The sequence below is a fragment of the Apaloderma vittatum genome, unplaced genomic scaffold, assembly GCF_000703405.1.
Source record: "Apaloderma vittatum isolate BGI_N311 unplaced genomic scaffold, ASM70340v1 scaffold683, whole genome shotgun sequence".
NCBI lineage: Eukaryota > Metazoa > Chordata > Aves > Trogoniformes > Trogonidae > Apaloderma > Apaloderma vittatum.
Window position 1 is genome coordinate 53,656 of NW_009707263.1, and position 6,682 is coordinate 60,337.

The 6,682-nt window shown below is 37.2% G+C and overlaps 1 non-coding gene across 1 annotated transcript; it reads right to left on the bottom strand.

Annotated features, from left to right (window-relative positions):
- Window positions 1-961: 961 nt before the first annotated feature.
- On the bottom strand, window positions 962-1,045 carry TRNAA-GGC. Its single transcript is given in 2 exon segments — window positions 962-997; window positions 1,008-1,045. It is a non-coding gene; the product is annotated as a tRNA-Ala (tRNA).
- Between the last annotated feature and the right edge of the window lie 5,637 nt (window positions 1,046-6,682).

Here is a 6,682-nt window from a genome sequence, read left to right on the forward strand (position 1 = left end):
TGGGTGTTTTCACCACTCACACTCTGCAGAGTTTAAGTTTTCCTCTTCCTCTTCACTCTTGTTTGTTCTGCTGAGATTAAGAATATTTTGACTTGGCATTAAATGAGATCGCAACACAAGCCCAAGGAACTCTGCTTAAGCAGTTGCGGTGAAAGAGTAGCCTATGGTGACACTTTAGGGTGAGAATATTCATAGCTTTTCCTCAGCAGAATAAATACTGTTGTCATTGTTTAATGGAAAAATAAGAATAAAAAGCCCAAACTCTGTAAAAGCGCTGTAGTTGTGATCCACTTAACCTAAAAGGAAGTCTTTGAGTTGATTTCAGTGGGTTTTCAAATCAGCCTGTTTCCAGTTTTGAACAGGATGAAAATAAACATAACATCTTTAAAAACTGAAAGCAGCATACCTAACTGCCAGCAATGTAGACAGTTTTGCTGATGAAAATTTAGTATTTAGTGAATGATTCATACTCTTCTTGTATATGAGTATCTAGAGCTGAAAACTTGTAAGAGCAGACACAAAATTGAACAGACATGAAATTGAATAGTCCAGCTTTCAGCTCCCCATTTTTCTGTGATCTCATTACTGTATTACTAGTAGATACTGAAGCATGATCAGTATCTTTGTGTTATAAGATTATTTCTTCCCTAGATGTACATGTCCCAAGCCTGGTATTTCTTAGTCAGTATTTACTACGTATGTTTGTTCATAGGTCTAGTCAACCTTATCAGAACAAAAGCCAAGTGTGACGACATAGATTGAGTCATACTATGACAAAACCTGGTCAGGACTGCTTCACATACTCTCTCCAGATTTTGTCATTATCTTGGAATGCATTCATATAATTCTAAGATTAGAATCATAGAATGGCCTAGGCTTGAAGGGACCTTAGAGATCATCTAGTCCAATCTCCCTGTCATGGGCAGGGACGCCACCTCTCGACTAGACCAGGCAACACATGGGGACCAAGCGGGAATCGAACCCGCGACCTCGGTGTTAGTCCTTGTTGCCAGCACCGCGCTCAAACCACTGAGCTAACCGGCCCCCTAATAGGTGTTTCTCTATAACAAAACAGTAGGTATTGTATATTGGTTAATACTCATTTCTTGAAAAATGCATAGGTAACAAAATAAGCTGCTAAATATAAATTCATTTTTTGAGGAAGCTAGTGTGGATTTTTAATCTGGCTGTTTATAATAGCATGGGAGTACCGTAATTCAGATTTGGCTGGACACAGTTGTTAGTTTGCAGCCTCAAGCAATTTTGTAAATAGTTATTTTTCCCCAAACCTGAAACATAGAAATGATAGATAACTTTGTTATTAAAGATAAATAAAAATCCAATCGCATTTTTTTTCTTGATCTGTCATTGTTTTCCCACATTACGTCGGGACCTGTACTACTACCACTAGCATAAGCAGTTGTAGCTTCACATTCTCTAACATACACTGGTGATTTCTGGTGTTTCATTAACATTGCTAGTACTTCTGTGTGTATACCAGTGCCTGTGGGGAGAGAGGGGGAGGAAGGTAATTACTATTTCTGCTCAGGTTTGCATTGTATGTAAGGACATTTTCAGTATTCATATTTCTTCCTCAATTACAAGCCCTGCAAACTCCTAGCCACATAGCCATAATTCTATATTTTTACTAAAACCTGTGACAGCATTCTTACTAGTTCTTAAAACTTAAAACCTGCCTGCAAATAATCTGTCTCTCCAGTTGCAGTTTCTATGCTGAGGTCAGAAAAGTTCCCCTTTTGTATCACACCTCAACTAGAATTGTCTCCTCTTCTTTAGGGTGCTTATTAATTAGCTCATCATTTTGTGACCCTTATTGTTTCATTCATTTTGTTTGAAGTAGGCTCTTGAATCAAATACCGAGAACTGATAGGTGGATTGATGATACTACATACATGATCTACTGCTACCGTTAATAGTAATAAAACCCAATTTTGTAGGTTTTTGTGCATGAGGCAGTCCTAGCAGCTTCAGCAAGAGTTTCACAAACCAGACAAACGCATGACAATAACCACACAGTACAGGTTTAACAGCAGCATTTCGAATGGTAGCTCTTTTGTTCTTTTTTACTCTCAGTGACATCTCTTCTTGACTCAGATAGCTGCGGCACTAAAATTATCTTAAAGCTGAAAGGTGCTAATCGAGACTTTAGTTTATTCATTATTCAGCAGTGGATCCTCAGTTACTCATTTCTCGTATTACCAGAAAAAAATTACTTATGGTAACACAGTATCCTACTATTAGATGGCACATAAAGCTGAATTTTTACCGTGGATAAGAAGCCATGGATTCTTAACTATTTTAGTTAGCTTTCTGCATTTCACACATGTGAGATATGCAGCAAAAAAGCTGATGACTCACCATTTTATTTCTTTTTGATCACTAAAAAGCTTCTGTTGATACTGTTGTAAAAACAGTTACGAGAAACAGGCATGGATCTGGGATAAGAAATAATATATATGCTAGAGATTACTCCGAATGCATCCATACCTCCGTGAAAAGGTCATATATAGATTTCTCAGCAAGACATATTAGGTCAAAACAGTGCAAAAGCTGTTGCAGCTCTATGGTTTCCATCTTCCAAATTCTTCCTAAACTCATAAAGCAAATTGACCTAGTGGGGGCCAATATCCATAATGCATAGCTGAACAGTAATTTATCTTGAAAACTTGGATTTAAAGACAGCTCAAAACCACTCAGATTACTCAGCTAGCAGGGGTGAGGTGGAGGGGCTTTCTGCATTTTCTGCCTTCTGTTCTCAGGTGCCACTGGCTAAGTAACATACTCTTTCTTGCCTGATTACTATTTGTATTCTTCTAGGCTAAGTGTGCTTAAAAGCATAGGTTTTGTTCTGTTTTGGTTCATTTACAGCATACCTCAAGACTTTTAAATTGAGGTATTGCAGTCAGCATTGTAACTAAGAAAAGATGATAAGGGTATTGCCTCCTAATGCCATCCATGACTTTTAAAGAGCTTTTACATCTTTGCTGTTGCGAGGCTGAAAAACTCCCCACAAGGTGTATCTTAATAGCAAGAGAATAACTCATTGTCTGTTACCAATCCAAAAAGCTACAGACATTCCAGAAAGCAAGGCACATAAAATTTCTTACCTCTGAACTCTAGGAAAATGCCTGATACAGTGTCTTCCTAACTCTACCAAAAGCAGAAAAGAGAGCAATAATTCAGGTATTCACAGCTGACTTCGCTTTCAGCCCAACCCACCTTTAAGCATTTGAATTTTGCTTCAACGTCTTCCAGCTGGCAGCAATCCCTTATGACACAATGCCACTGACATACACACTCACTACCAGTCTTCTCCCCCGAAGTATATTTTGCATCAAATACTTTAGGAGGAGTAAAGCAGTTTGTGTCATCTCTTTGCCCACTAAAGACTGTGTATTAGGGAAACATCTAGTAAAAGTTTTAAGTAGTTGCGTTCTTTTAGAGACACAGGAATGGCACAGAAATAGCAGGACAAAACTGCAGATTGTCATCACAATACTAATTGTATCTCCTCGACTACTGTGAGAACCTTCTTTTTCCTAGTTCTTAAGAATGAGGTACAATTTTGGTTTATATTTCGGATTCTCATGTTGGCCATTAAGTAGTGTAAATGGGTGCCCTGTACAAAAATAATTTTAACTTTTGTGTTAGTTGCAGGAGAGTGCTTATCCATCAGGGTGAATTTTCTAAAGGTCTTTGTAGAAGTTGAAAGGAAGAGGCAAATCCTACAAATTTTGCATGTCTACATTATTTTCTGAAATCTTTTAATTGTGACCCTCTACTGTTTGTATTCTATTGATCTCCACTTGCCTCTGACCAATCCTAATTCAAGCTGGACAAACTATTGGTAGTGAAAAATAGTATTTTATATGGATTTCATACCCAGATAGCTCTGAAAAAGTATGTCCTTTTGAATTACATCTTAGAAAATATGGAATCTATAATTGATTATTCTCACAAAACAGATGCAGACACCAAATAAACAATGCAGTTGATACCCTCTTAATGTAACTCCATCAAATAAAAATCTTCACATCGTAGATAAAAAAATAAAAAGATAATAAACAAGATGTCTAAGAAAAATTGCATTCGCACATCCTATCTCACAGGTGACTAAGAGCAGTGCTGCACAGGCTGACAGCATTCCACCTGGCCTCCTTTAGGAAAATGTTTACAAGCACTTTATTATTTTCTTGAATTGATTTGTTTATGTAAGCTTTCAATGAATTCTGTGAAAAACTCTTTACAGTTAAATAATGAAAACATAAATTATCCAAAATCCAAAGTTATATAAACTTTGATTAATCACAGACTACCTGTATTTCCTTTCTAGTATCAGAAGACACAACTAGAAAAGCGACATGAATTAGTTGAAAACACAGTGAAATTGAGACACTCCTACTCTTGAACTGAATGGGGGATCTGAAGTTTAGGATCTGAATAGGGAGAAATGTTTTTTCGTGATCCAGCCTTCGCTGCAGAGCCGAGTTGGCTCTACATGCCTAAATCTCAGCATGAATTAAAACAGTTCCCAGGTATGATCTCAAGAGGCCACAGTATCAGTGGCTGCTCTTGGTTTCCTTGATTGCAGAAGTGAGAAAGAGGGCAGTGTTGCTAGGCCAACAACTCAACAGGAGAGGCTTCTCTCGTCACAAACCAGGGTAATATCCTCCGTAAACATTTATTTTTAGTTTATAACCTGCCTGCACTGGCAGAGAACGGGTCTGTTACAGAACCACTACAGTGCTTTGTCTGTGTGGTTAGTTACTACTTTACCAGTGTTTCAACTTCTATTGTACAGAATTGCGCTGCTCAGGACCGCAGTGTACAGTCCGTCCTTGGGGAAAGTGGGGAATTGTAATTTGCAGTGTTCAAAGTCACAGATTTCTACCTCTTGTTGATGTTCATACCCGATACTTTCATTTGTTTAGACCACTATATATTTACTCGGCCTGTGCAATCACTGGATATTGTATGGGTACACCAGGATGCACTGATGTGCATGTCAGCCTAAAATCTTGCCACATGTAGAACAATTGCTAATACCTTTAAATTAGTAGCCAAGAATTCATTCATGTAACTTAAAAAAAATACATATTCTCTTTCTTTTCATGAGCATGCTTGCAAAAAGCAAACTGGACACACCTATGTAATCACAGTCGTGAGGCAAAGTTCAGATTTGCTTTTGGGAACATTCACAGCAGGAAACATAATCAGAGGACTTATCCACATCTAGTCAGGGAACAGAAACAATATGATAATAGAACAATTGTTCAAATTTGAAGTAGGCTAACCTTAGAATTTTTAAATACCAACATAAATGTCACTGAATTACAAATTAAGGTAAGTTTATCTGTTCACAGACATACATGAATGGATTGAAAAAGAGGTTAAAAACATGTCTCTGAAATGACTGATTAAGGTGAGATTCTAACCTTACTGAGCAATACAAAATGAAAGCTCAGTAGGTTCTTAGCAATTGTAAGAATATATAAATATTTGCCCATTACAAAATGGCTTCTATTATAGCACCCTGACTCTGCCAAATTTAAAAGGCCAGACACAGAAAGGCATCCTGAGGGAAGATCATCGTGCCAAGACCCAGCTGCAACAAAGGTATTTTGTGGAACGCTGTCAACTAGGGGGAAGTACAGAGAGATGCTTTAGTGCAACAGTGTTTATTTTATATTTTAGTTTAGAGTGGATTTGGTTAGCATCATATGCATTAATTTACTGACGGATTTTAGTGCTTTAAATGATATAGGAAAAACTTTATGCAGTATTCTTCTGAATCCTCTCCTATAGCATAAACAGTAGGGAAGCCCAGCAGTTAATATCATGGACTTTCTTTCCTCATAAGGCATCCAAACTGAAATAAACCCATCGTAATTCACATATATGTATATATCCAAATGAAATAGTATTTTGTTAATACAACAAATCATATTACTTCAGATGGTAAATATCCAGAGAAGATTCGTTTTATTTAAAAAATACCCCGAAACTGACAAACTAATAACTCAAACCTCTTATTTTCAGAAAGGTGTTCCCTTAGATGATACTCAAGTATTCTTTTGAATCATACATATATTTCACTTTTAAAGGAAGACATGTAAGAACCAGGCGCGTACCCCATCTGAACAACAAGTCTCCCCTGAGCTAAACAGCCAGCTGTGTTTTTGTTGCTGTGCCATGACACTTTCCTCTGAATTGATTAGTTCAGTTGAATTGTGTTTCTTCCTTCCACAGCACAACTGTGTCAACTGTATTTGTGCATCAACACTTGATATGCTGTCTAATTGTATTTGTGTTGATGTGTTTTGTGAAGATAAAGGTAGTTACTCCACATTGTCTCCATAAGGTTTGAAAATGGAAAAAGCAGACAAAATAAGGGTAGAAACACACCGCAAATATATGCTAGAATACTGCTTGGAGTACTAGGTAAAAAACAGGATGAAATACTTGGATTACTGTTGGAGTACTGATGAAATACTTGGATTACTTGTACTGTTTCAGTGAAATCTTTTCTCCACAACACAACAGCATCGTTAAGACATAGTTCGAGGACAAAAGCAGCATGCTAGCCTAGTTACTATCAAAGAAAACCGGGTTGGTAGGTAGGGAGTAGTAACTGTATTATTACCTACAAATATTTATGGCG